At 39.6% G+C, this 12,983-nt stretch overlaps 1 protein-coding gene across 2 annotated transcripts in view; it reads left to right on the forward strand.

Moving 5' to 3' along the window:
- ZNF143 (zinc finger protein 143) overlaps positions 1–12,983 on the forward strand; it is a 57,620-nt gene that overhangs the window by 720 nt on the left and 43,917 nt on the right. The window lies entirely within an intron of this gene.

Here is a 12,983-nt window from a genome sequence, read left to right on the forward strand (position 1 = left end):
TTTTTTTTTTTTTTTTTTAATTTTTGGGTTACTGGGGCCTAACATCGAATATTAGAAGTTGTCAGTTTTATCATTGCCCTTTTTTCTCGGTTTTGGCCAGAGTTAACGGATCTTTCAGTACCTTTGTACTATATTAGTGTGGAACGTGAACCAGTTTTTATTCCCTCCTCTGTTGCTTTTTAAAAAACATTTTAAGTTTTTTTCCCGCATAAACGAAGTTAAGCAAAAAATAGGAAGAATAGCATTGCTAAACCCATTATTTGTTTAAAGTCAGTTTCAGCCTTTGCTTTGGAAGTGTCTGATCAGCCGGTATGATCAAGTAGGGGTGTGATGAAAAATTGTAGGTTCGAGGTTGTCTTTTTCCTGAGTGTTATTAGAAGACACATGTTTTGCTAAGTTAAAAATCTGCGCAGTATTAATATTTGCTCTTACTGAATGCCTAGTTTAAGTTCATTGTTAAAGTTTTAGTAAGAGAGGTGATAAGGAGATCACCAAAAAGATAAGATGCATAACTAATTTTATCCAGGCATATTTTGACTACTTTGGAAATTACTTGGCAGTTTACAAATACTTGAGTGGCTGTTTTTTCTATAGCACTCTTTTATTTTTTAAAAATAATACCTTTATTGGTAAAATTTACATGCCTTACAATTAACCCATTTGAAGTATGTAATTAGATGGGTTTAATAAATTCTGTTGTGCCCCCATCACCACAATCCATTTTAAAACATGTTCATCACCCCAGAAAGAAACTGCCAGTTAAATTTCTCCTCATTTACCCTTAAACCTGCCCCTTTCACCAAACACTAATGTACAGGTTTGCCTACTCTGAACATTTCATGTAAATGGAATCATGCAGTGTGTGGGCTTTGTGACTGGCTTTTTTCACAGCGTATTTGCAAAGTTCATCAATGTTACAGCTTTTGTTAGTACCTCATTTCTCTTTATTGCCAGATAATATTTCATTGTATGGATCTAAGTTTTATTTAAACATTCATCTGTTGATGGACATTTGGGTTTTCACTTTTTGTCTAATATGCTGCTGTGAACATTTATGTACAGTTTTTTTTGTGGACATAGTTTTCTTTTCTCTGAGATATGTATATATACCTAGGAGTAGAATTTCTTGGTCGTATGGTAACTCTGTGCTCAACCTTTTAAGGAACTGTCAGATTTTTCCAAGGTGACTGCACCATTTTGCATCCCTCTCAGCAGTGTGTGAGAGCTCCCATTTCTCCTTACCCTTGCCAACACTTGTTATTACCTATCAGTCTTTCTGATGGTAGCCATCCTAGTGGGTATGATTTTGATTTGCATTTCCCAATGGCTAATGGTGTTAAGCATGTTTTTCATGTTTATTGGCCATTTGTATATCCTCCTGTGGAGAAATGTCTATTTGGATCTTTTCCCCATTTTGAAATTGGATTGTTTCTCTCTTATTGAGTTTTAAGACTTATTTGTGTAAAAGTCTTTATCAAATAGATGATTTGTAAAATGTCCATAGCCCTTTGCTGCCAGTTGGGATATTGTAGTGGAACAAGCATTCATCATGTTCTTCACGGAATGATGATCTAGCTAGATTGGGGGTTATGCCTCCAGCGGGTACTTTAGCTGTTACTATTTATGATGCATATGCAGTTTATGATCATGTCAGGAGATCTTTCTTTCTTTCTTTCTTTCTTTCTTTCTTTCTTTCTTTCTTTCTTTGAGGGGCACCTGGGTGGCTCAGATAGTTAAGCATCTGCCTTTGGCTTGGGTCATGATCTCCAGGTCCTGGGGTCAAGCCCCGCGTTATGCTCCCAGCTCAGTGGGGAGTCTGCTGCTCCCTCTGCCTCTGCCCCTCCCCCCTGCTTGTGCATGCTTTCCCTCTCTTTCTCTCTCTTAAATGAATGAATAAAAATCTTAAAAAAATAATAAAATAAAGATTTGTTTATTTGAGAGAGAGCATGAGAGACTGCAAGCACGGGGGAGGGACAGAGGGAGAGGGAGAAACAGGCTCCCCATTGAGCAGGGAGCCCCATGCCCCATGCCCGGTCGAGCCCAGGACCCTGAGATCATGACCTGAGCCAAAGGCAGATGCTTTAACCGACTGAGCTGCCCAGGCGCCCCAGGAGAACTTTCTGAGTCTTGAGGTTTTTGTGATTACTTAATTTTGAAGTTTTTATCTAGTTGGTTTTTGTTTTTGTTTTGTTTTTTAAATCTGAGGTTTTACCTAGTTCTGGGTCTTTTTGCTCCTGGCTTGATTTCTTAAACAGTTGTGTCGTGTCATTGCTCCTTTCTGTGCTTAGTTTGCACTCATTTTAAGGGATGGCCTTTATAGGATAGTGTTTCAAACTTTGTTGTACTGTCAATCAAAATCATTTTGTTTTTAAGATGGATTTAGACTGAGAAATCTCCCTCTCCCTCATAGAAAAAAAAAATGAAAACAATGATACACTTTTGCCCACATTTTCCCATAAGTCTAATTCCAGTTTAAAACTATGCTGCAGGGGCACCTGGCTGGCTGTCAGTAGAGCGTGGGACTCTTGATCTATGGGTCGTGAATTCGAGCCCCACATTGTGTGTAGAGATTATAAATAAATTTTAAAATTCCATTATGAACTATTATTTCATGAAATAAATTATATTAAAACTATGCTGCAGTGGGAACTCTGCACCCTGTGGAAATAACTTGTCCATTAATGTGTAGACACAGGCTTTTAACTCCACAAATTACATTTTTTTTGTGCTTAAAATACTACTTTACTTAGCACTTAATTTCTGCTAGGCACTGAGTTAGATGATGTGTTGAGTGGTTTACGTATATACATTAAACTATTCTTTTCATTATGAACCTAAGTCAAATACTAGAGTTATCCCTATTTTACAGGTGAGTCAACTGAAGTTTGGAGTAACTTGTCCATTTATTATACGGCTTGATCCAGTGATTGGCTCAAGCCTAGTCTCTAGCTGAGTTATTCAGTAACATACCACATACCTACTTCTTTAACTTTTAAAATATAAGATGTCTGTATTTCCTAGAAAGATACAATATTTTGAGTGCTGTACATAATATGGCATAGCAGGGATGTTTTTGTGTTATTTATGCACATCTTTAAATAACAATGAATGCCTTTGGCCTTGTATTGAAAAATAGAGATTTTTTAGATAGTGCAGATGTAATGGTCACAAGAAGTTGGAGTCATTTATGAATGGCGGTTTATATATGCTATATACACACGTACGGTAGCATATTGTACAAGGTAAGGCATGATGAAAAGAGCGTTGGAATAAAAGAAGACCTAGTCTTAGACCTGTCTCAGACAGTTAGTTAGCCACGTCTTTATATGAATTGTATTCGTTTGTTCAACAAATATTTAGTAAGTATATACCACGTACCAGGCAGTCTTGCAGGCACTGAGAATTCAGAGGTGAACAACAAGTGGGGGCCCAGCCATGATGGAACTTAGAGTTCACTTAGAAATTCTGATAAGTACTATGAAGGAGATAGAGTTCTGTGGTGAAGAATAATGGGATGGTAGTAGAATGGTTATTTTAGATAAGTGACCTGGAACAGTATGTGCTAAAGCAGGAAGGTCAGCGTGGCTGGATGTGTACAATGGAGGACATTTGTAAAGCACTCTGCAACATGAGTTATGCTAAACTCTTTAGATATTTATTGAATATATAATCTTAGGTGTCAAAATTTTAAAGACCCGTGGAACACAGTACCTACCTTAGAAGGCTTATAGTTTAATTGGGCAGACTGGATGTGGAATTTAAAGGGCTGGTAAGAGGAGAGAGGAGCAGTAGATATCGGGAGTCAAGCCTTTCAGCCACAAATGAGGTCCGTAAACCTCACTTTCCTCACCCGTAGAAAGAAAACTGGCAGGTTTTGAGTACATCTTGAGTGCTAAGGGCTTTATATGCGTTATTAACTTTCTTACAGTAGCCCTCTCAGGTGGATATTCTCCCATTTTTTCAAAAGAGAAAACGGAAGCTGAGCAGCAGGTTAATTGCCCAGGTACTGAACAAGACTCAAATGCAGAGCATACCAGCAAATTACTAATATACAGATGAAACCTATGATAATAAAACATGGCTAGTAATTCACGGTGACCTGGGCTACAAGCCAAATAGCAGCAAATACTGTAGGATTCTCAGGTGACTGAGATCTAGCTAGTGAGGTAGTGAGGGACAGAGGCACCATGGAAGACAGTGACAATTACCAGCTGTTTCCTGTGCCTAGACTGCCCTTTCTACTCCTACCCGTAGGAGATGTTTACTTACCTTTTCATGCTGACATTTACATATCATCATCTTTGCATCCCTGAGGCAAAGTTAGGTGCTCCTTACTCTGTTAATGCTTCTGTTTATAATAACTTTAAAAATTGTTTTATTTTTTAAAGCCATGAAGGTCATACATGGTGAATATTTTTTTAACTTACAGTATGTATACAGTAAAAATTAAAAGTCCCTTCTCCACTCCACCCACATCTCCTTCTGGGAGGTAACCACTTGAGGTTTTTTTGTTTTTTTTAAAGATTTTATTTGTTAGAGAGAGAGAGAGAGAGCGCGCGCGTGCGCGCGCACAAGCAGGGGGAGGGGCAGGCAGAGGGAGAAGGAGACTCCCCGCTGAGCAATTAGCCCAATAGGGGACTCCACCAGGACCCTGGGATCATGACCTGAGCAGAAGGCAGAAGCTTAACTGACTGAGCCACCAGGCGTCCCACCACTTGAGTTTTTAAATGTAAATACAAGCATATGCAGATATTTATATACATTTTTATAAAGATGAATATAGTCATACCATACATACTCTACCACAATTTGCTTTTCCCCCACTTACGATATATCTTGGATGTATTTCCTACCATTTCATATCTATCCCATTCTTTATGTCTGCATGTTTTGTTTATGGATGTCCTATAATTTCTTCTTTTGGGTGCACTTTTAGATTGTTGACTATTTTTTATTGTAGATAATACTACAATGAACTTTGCACACTTGAGAGTGTCTAATAAGTCCCAAGAAGTATGACTTGGTTGAAGACTTAGGTTTAAAATATTGATAATTGTTCTAAATGTTGTGGGGTTGTGTGTCCATCCAGTCCTGCACACTGTTTTAATGACCTGTTTTCACTTGTGTCCCACCATGGAATGAGTTTCTCATAAGCAAAGACCACTTCTTTTTACCTCCCTGTATCTCTAAAAGCTTGTGTGTGCAGACATGCGTACTTATATACATACACATGTATGTATTCACACATACACATATATACATGTATACGTATACTACTAAAAATATCAGTCCTGGATATTTATCTATCAAACATATTTTTTTAGTAGTTGATCATGGTAAATGTAAAGACCTATAGGAGATAAAATTCGAAAAGTAGATGGGAGCCAGATTGGAAAGTAGCCTGAATGTCAGACCAAGGAACTGGACTCAGACCTATCAGTAGTACAACTATAAACGATCGTAGGGGAAAATGTTCAAATCTGGAGGATTCTATCTTAGGATTCCTTTGAAAGGACTTAAGTTCTTTCTTTTTTTTATAGTAACCCAAACTTGGGGCACCTGGGTGGCTCAGTCAGTGGAATGTCTGATTCTTGATTTCAGCTCAGGTCATGATGTCAGGGTTGTGAGATTGAGCCCCACCTTGGGCTCCGTGCTCAGCGCGGAGCCTGCTGGTCCATCTCCCTTCCCCTGTTTGTATGCACACACTCTGTCTCTCTATCTCTCTCTCTGTAAAACAAATAAATAAAATCTTTTAAAAAAAATCCCTTACAAAATGTACTTTGATTTCTATTTTTTTTTTAACATAAGGGTGTGGTGGTAGTTGCTGTTTTGCTTTAAACTACTTTTAAACAAAAGAGATTGAAATAGGTACATAATTATTTTGTGAGAACAAATGCATAGTTTTCTTAAGTTGGCATTTTTTTTTCAAAGACTTATTTGTCAGAGCACAAGCAGGGAGTGTGGCAGGCAGAGGGAGAAGCAGGCTCCCCGCTGAGCAGGGAGCCCCATGTGGGGCTACATCCCAGGACCCTGGGATTATGCCTTAGCTGAAGGCAGATGCTTAAGTGACTGAGCCACCCAGGTGTCCCTGGTATTCTGTGTTTTACAGAAGTTAATGAAAGAGTCCTAAAATAGATTTCTAGTATATCTAATCAGCTCCGGTAGGCTACAACTGGTAGGCTGTTTTTCCTCAACCCCAGTACCCTGAAGTTGTGTTCAGTTTTCTACTCTCAGGTTTGACTAGATAATATGAGACGAAAGAATCTAAATATATATAGAAATGTCATGCCTTTTCTACTTATACGTTTAGGGGAAGTAGAGTTGTTTTCCACAGAAAGGATGGACCTAGTGCCTCTATACTATATGTTCCCTCCTTTACAACTAGTGATTCAACTTGAAACTAATACTGTTCTTTAACACGGATAGATCTATTTAACTGAAGCATACTATGAGAATTTTAAAAACCTGGTTATCCTCTGAACTAATCTTGTATGAATCGTGATTGTCTTTCTGTTTCTGTTGGTTATTCAGTATATTGGGTACATAAACCTGCTATTGGCATCTATTACTTTGATTTTGAAATTTTGAATTTCAGCAATCTTATTCTCATTGAGTGAATAAAGTCAAAGGGTTGCACTTAAAAATGCATTTATAGGGGCACCTGGGTGGCTCAGTCCTTTAAGAGTCTGCCTTCGGCTCTAGTTGTGATTGCGGGCTTCCTGGATCCAGCCCCCTGTCGGGCTCTCTGTTCCGTGGGAGACAGCTTCTCCCTCTGCCTCTCCCCCCTGGCTCGTGCTCTCTCCCTCTGTGTCAAATAAATAAATAAAATCTTTTTAAATTTTATCATTATATATATTACATAATATACATATACACTATGTATATAAATATATATATTATAAAATGCATTTGTAATAAAATACCACTTTTAGCTGTTTCTTATATTTGGGTTCAAGGTAATATTTAGTTTGAAAAAAGGACACTAACTGCTAATAAAGATTTAAAAGCTTCCATAATATGCACTGAATTTGGAAACGGAGTCCATTTTCCAGAATGAAATGGTAGTTTGGAAAATGAAATATACCAAGAGTAGACGTATCCCTCAGAACGAAAAATCTGAAGATTCTTAAAGGTGAGCATCTCTCATTTTATCCCTTGTTGAAACTGCATTCCTCAAGGCTGAACAGGAGGACAACCCACAGAATGGGAGAAAATATTTGCAAATCCTCTATCTGATAAAGGATTCATATCTGGAATATATAAAGATCTCTTACAATTCAACAATAAAAAGACCACGCATTTTCAAAAATAGACAAAGGAGGGGCACCTGGCTGGGTCAATTGGTAGATCATTCACTCTTCATCTCAAGGTCTTGCTTTCAAGCTCCACACTGGGCATGGAGCCTACTTAAAATTTTAAAAAATTTAAAAAAATTTTTTAAACAGGCAAAAATAGACAAAGGATCTGAGTAGATATTTCTCCAAAGAAGATATACCAAAGGTCAATAAGCACATGAAAATATGGTCAACATTATTAGCCGTAAGGGAAATGCAAATCAAAACCCCAATGAGATACCACTTCACACCCACAAGAATGACTGTAATCCAAGACTGATAAACTGTTAGCTAAGATGAGAAATTGAGAAATTGGAACCTGATACATTGCTAGTGGGAATGTAATATGGTGTAACTGCTTTGGAAAAGTTTGACAGTTCCTCAAAATTTAAGCATAGAGTTACCATATGACCCAGCAATTACATACATACATACATACATACATACATACCCCCAAGAGAAGTGAAACCTGTGTTCACACAAAAACTTGTACACCAATGTTTGTAGCACTATTCATGATGGCTAAAAGGTGGAAAATGGCTCAAATATCTAGATACAAACAACTCAGATGATTGGATAAATGAAATGTGGTACATTCATACAATTGGCCATTATTCAGCAATAAAAAGGAATGAAATACTGATATATGCTATGACATGGATGAACCTTGAAAACACCAAAGACCACATACTGTATAATTCCTTTTTATATGAAATACCCAGAAGAAGAAGATATATATAGAGAGAAAGTAGCTTAGTGATTGCCTAGGGTTTTGGTGGGGGAGGGATGAGGTTTTCTTTTTGGAAGTGATAAAAATATTCTGAATGTAGGTTGTGGTGATGTTTGTACAACTTTGAATACACTAAAGCCGTTGAAGTGTATACCTTAAGTGGGTAAATATTGTGGTATGTGGATTATAGCTCAGTAAACACATTTTTAAAGATGTATTTATTAGAGAGTGTGTGAGTGAGAGTGAGCGGGTGTGGGGGGGTGGGGAGCAGGGGCAGAGGGAGAGAGAAAGGGCTCGATCTCACAATGCTGAGATCATGACCTGGGCCCAAACCAAGAGTCAGATGCCCAACTGACTATCACCCAGGTGCCCCTCAGTAAAGATATTTTTAAAGAGAAAAGAGTAAGTAACAGGAAGGTTCCTCTTGCATAATGCATCTCCAAAGCCTGTTTTTGCTTGCTTGCTTCTCTGGCAGTACCCTTTTACAGTAGTAGGAGAATATAGTGAATAGACAGAGACATAGAGCTGTATAATCTCTTCTCATTTAGCTTAAAACTACCGGTAAGTAGGGGCGCCTGGGTGGCTCAGTTGTTAAGCGTCTGCCTTTGGCCCAGGGCATGATCCCAGGGTCCTGGGATCGAGCCCTGAGCCCTGCCCTGTTGGGAGTCTGCTTCTTCCTCTCCCACTCCCCCTGCTTGTGTTCCCTCTCCCGCTGGCTGTCTCTCTGTCAAATAAATAAATAAATAGTCTTAAAAAAAAAACACAAAAACACTGATAAGTAGTAGTAATGCCAGGTGCTGTTCTAAGCAATTTATATTTATCCTTAAAACAGCTCTGTTAAGTACCCTCCTTTTATAGATAGGAAAACTGTGGCACAGAGCTGTTAAGTACTTGCCCCTGGTCACATAGATAGTATGTGGTACAAGGAAATTTTGAAGCAGGTTGGCTCCAGAGTCCTCATTTTTTTTTTTTTTTAAGATTTTATTTATTTATTTGACAGAGATAGAGACAGCCAGTGAGAGAGGGAACACAAGCAGGGGGAGTCGGAGAGGAAGAAGCAGGCTCATAGCAGAGGAGCCTGACGTGGGGCTCGATCCCAAAACGCCGGGATCACGCCCTGAGCCCAAGGCAGACGCTTAACCGCTGTGCCACCCAGGCGCCCCCAGAGTCCTCATTCTTAAGTACAATGTTATACTACCTCTTATAAGCATTCCTTCTGAGGTATAACCCACATTTTCTTATCTACCCATTGGGGCACCCTCCTTAGACGTTTCGTTCTAGTAGCTCATTACTGTAGATGCACTGCTTCTGCTCTAGAGAACAGGTAATTAAAGTATACTGTAATAAGTGTTATGTAGAGACAGAGTATCGTAGGAAATACAGCTAGAGCATTCTGACCCAATTTGGGAAGTTCAGATAAAATTTTCTGGTGGAATCAGACTGGAAGAGTTTAGCGTAGTAAAGAGAGGAGGAAGCGTTCTAGATGATGTGAATAGCAATGTATAGAGGCCTCGATGCAAGAGAGACGTTGGGCTTTTCTGGGAGTAGCAAATAACCCAGTAGCTCATGTAAGAGTTGCTGAGTCAGGTGGTTAGGTGTCAGACTTTGCCACTTCAACCTTTCTGAGCTTCATTTTCTTTATCTGCAAAATTGGGATAAAATGGTACTTTATTCGGGGCGCCTGGGTGGCACAGTGGTTAGGCATCTGCCTTCGGCTCAGGGCGTGATCCCGGTGTTATGGGATCGAGCCCCACATCAGGCTCCTCTGCTGTGAGCCTGCTTCTTCCTCTCCCACTCCCCCTGCTTGTGTTCCCTCTCTCGCTGGCTGTCTCTATCTCTGTCGAATAAATAAATAAAATCTTTAAAAAAAAATATTTTATTTGAGAGAGAGCACAAGCAGGAGGGAGGGATATGGGGAGAAGCAGACTTTTTTTTCAAAGATTTTATTTATTTGTCAGAGAGACACAAGCAGGGGGTGCGGCAGGCAGAGGGAGAAGCAGGCTCCCCGCTGAGCAAGGAGCCTAATGTGGGGCTGTTTCCCAGGATCCTGGATCATGACCTGAGCCGAAGGCAGACGCTTAATCAACTGAGCCACCCAGGGCTCCCTGTATTATTATTTTTATTAATATTATTAAATGATAGTATCATTACTAGAATTTTAATCAATATTGAGTGAATGTAGAATGTGAAGAGGTCGTGACTAGAACAAGACTGGACGATAGAGTGACTGACTTGTCTTCATTTGCCCAAGACTATCCCAGTTTTAAAACCAAGACCATACCCCCCCCATCCCCCACCCGTTAAAACGGAAAGCCCCATATTCCAGGGACCTCCTCAGGCTTGGGCAAATTGAAATGGTTGTCCAACCTACTAGAGAAGTTACTAGAGTCCAGATCATAATATTTGGACTCTGGGGAAATGGGAGAGTACTAAAGGTTTTGAGACAGAGAACTGCTGTGATTGGGTTTGAAAGCACTTGGACTGCGCTATGGAGATCGTATTGGAGGAAGGGAGGAGTAGACTTTTAGGAGGCTGATGTAATAATCCAAGTGGATGATGGTAGCCTCAATTAAGACAGTCTAATAGAAGTGCATTAATTTGACAGGTATTTAAGCAGTAGAGTGGTAGTTATTACTGATTGGAGAATAAGGGAGATTCAGTTACTGGGTTGGTGACTGCATTTGTCACGGAGATAGAAAATGCAGAAGGAGAATTTCATGGGAATCTTGTTGAGGTGGAGGTGACGATGGACCATGGAGGTCTTTGAGGCCAGTTAGCAACTAGGTAGATAGGTAGATCAGTAACTCTCAAGAGAAAGGACTAGATAGATTTTAGAGAGTTTATAAATTCCAGAAATCTTTGAAACCATGGGAGTGGATGTGATTGCTCAAGAGGTGAAGGGTATAAAATGAAAGGACAAACTAGGACAGAAACCTGAGGATCCTAAGTCTTTAGAAACCCACAGGAGAAACTGAAAAGGATTAGCTAGGAAGTTGGAGAGGACCAGGAGCGTGTGGATGCCGCGGAGCCAAGGCAAGAGAGTGTTGCAAGTAGGTAAAAGGTCAGTGGCATTAAGTCAAGTATGATACAACTGAAAAATGTCCATTATATTTTTTTAAATATTTATCTATTGTCACATTAGGTCCTTTTTTAAACTTCTTAAAAATCTAAGGGATAGTCTTCCGTGTTCCGTTTGATGAGTTTTGGCAGGTGTATCCGCCCAGATGACCATCACTCAGAGGAAGCCCCCCGACCTTGTAACCACTGTAGATTAATTTTGCCTGTTCTTGGAAGTTATTTTAGTGGAATAATACAGTATGTACTGTATTCTATCTGTCTTCTCTCCACACGGTAGTTTTGAGATTCATCACTGTTATTGTATGTATAGTAACCTGTTCCTCTTTATTGCTCAGTAATATTGCATTATATAAACGTATCACAGCATCTTTATCCATTCTTTAATTAATGGATACTTAGGTTCTTTTCAGTTTGGAATATTATGAATAAAACTGCTGTGGACAATTCTTGTACAAGTCTTTTTGCGGACATATATTTTCATTGGGTAAATAAATACCTAGGAATGGCCACTGAACGTTATGTTAAACTGGAGATTAGTGACCAGCCAGGGCAGTTTCCATAGAGTTAGGGGCAGAAACCAGATAGATGGTAGTGGGAAGTCAGGAAGTATTGTTAGTAACAACTGTTAAGGAAATCTAGCTAAGGGACGCCTGGGTGGCTGAGTCGGTTAAGCGTCTGCCTTCCACTCAGGTCATGATCCGTGGGTCCTGAGATGGAGCCCCCTGTGTTGGGCTCTCTGCTCAGTGGAGAGCCTGCTTCTCCCTCTCCCTCTGCTGCTTCCCCTGCTTATGCTCCCTCTCTCTCTCAAATAAATAAATAAATAAAATCTTTTTAAAAAACAAAAGAAACCTAGGTAAAATAATCTAGTCTAAAAAGGAGGAAAGACAGAGACTAGTAGCTTAAGTCCAGAGGTGAGATTTTATTTTATTTTATTTTTGTGTTTTTTAAATTCTTGATGGGAAGGAACTAGTAGAGAGAGAGAGAGGGATTGTTTGCAGAAGAGGTCCCTGAGATCCCCAAGGAGGAAAGACAAATGCAATGCATGTTGGAGGAATTAGTCTTACCTTGTAGGAAGGTAAGTAATCTGGTAGGAGAGAGAGGGAGGAAGTGTGTGGAAATGCAGTCAAGTGATAGGTTTATCGGCCAAGAGTTCCTCTCTGACGACTTTTGTACTTTCTGTGAGGCTGCGAGCTGAATCATTTGCTGAAAATGAGGTGGCAGGGACAAGGGGGAGGGAGAGCAAGAAGGAAGTGGGGGGTAGAGAGGTTTGAGGCAAATGGAGAATATTTTAGGGGGCCTGCCTGGCTCAGTCAGTAGAGCATGTGACTCTTATCTTGGGGTTGTGAGTTTGAGCCCTACGTTGAGCTACAGATTACTTAAAAATAAAAAATCTTAAAAAAAAAGAAAAGAAATATTTTTAAGTAGTTACTTTGAAGAAACAAACTTTAAGTGTGCTGGACAGGTTTGGGGGTTCAGAGGAGGTTGGAAGAGCTCAAGAACTTTTGTGGCCCTGAAGATCTGTTCCATTCATTCATTCATTCATTCATTCATTCATTCATTTTAAGATTTTGGTTTTTTAAAGTAATTTCTACACCCAACACGGGGCTCGAACCTACAACCCCAAGATCAAGAGTCACACACTGTACCAACTGAGCCAGCCAGGCCCCCCAGGACTGTTCCACGTAACTATCAAATAAGTTATCAGATCTGAAGAGTGCTTTGTGAATAGGAAGCCTACACAGATAGTTATCTCTGCCTAGAGTATATGTTTAGACTATCCACATTTAGTGTCCTATTCAATGCCTTTTTGGACAGAGGTTCTGTTTTGTTTAGGAGTTGTG

This window comes from Ursus maritimus, unplaced genomic scaffold (genome assembly GCF_017311325.1).
Source record: "Ursus maritimus isolate PB19 unplaced genomic scaffold, ASM1731132v1 scaffold_16, whole genome shotgun sequence".
NCBI classification, from domain to species: domain Eukaryota; kingdom Metazoa; phylum Chordata; class Mammalia; order Carnivora; family Ursidae; genus Ursus; species Ursus maritimus.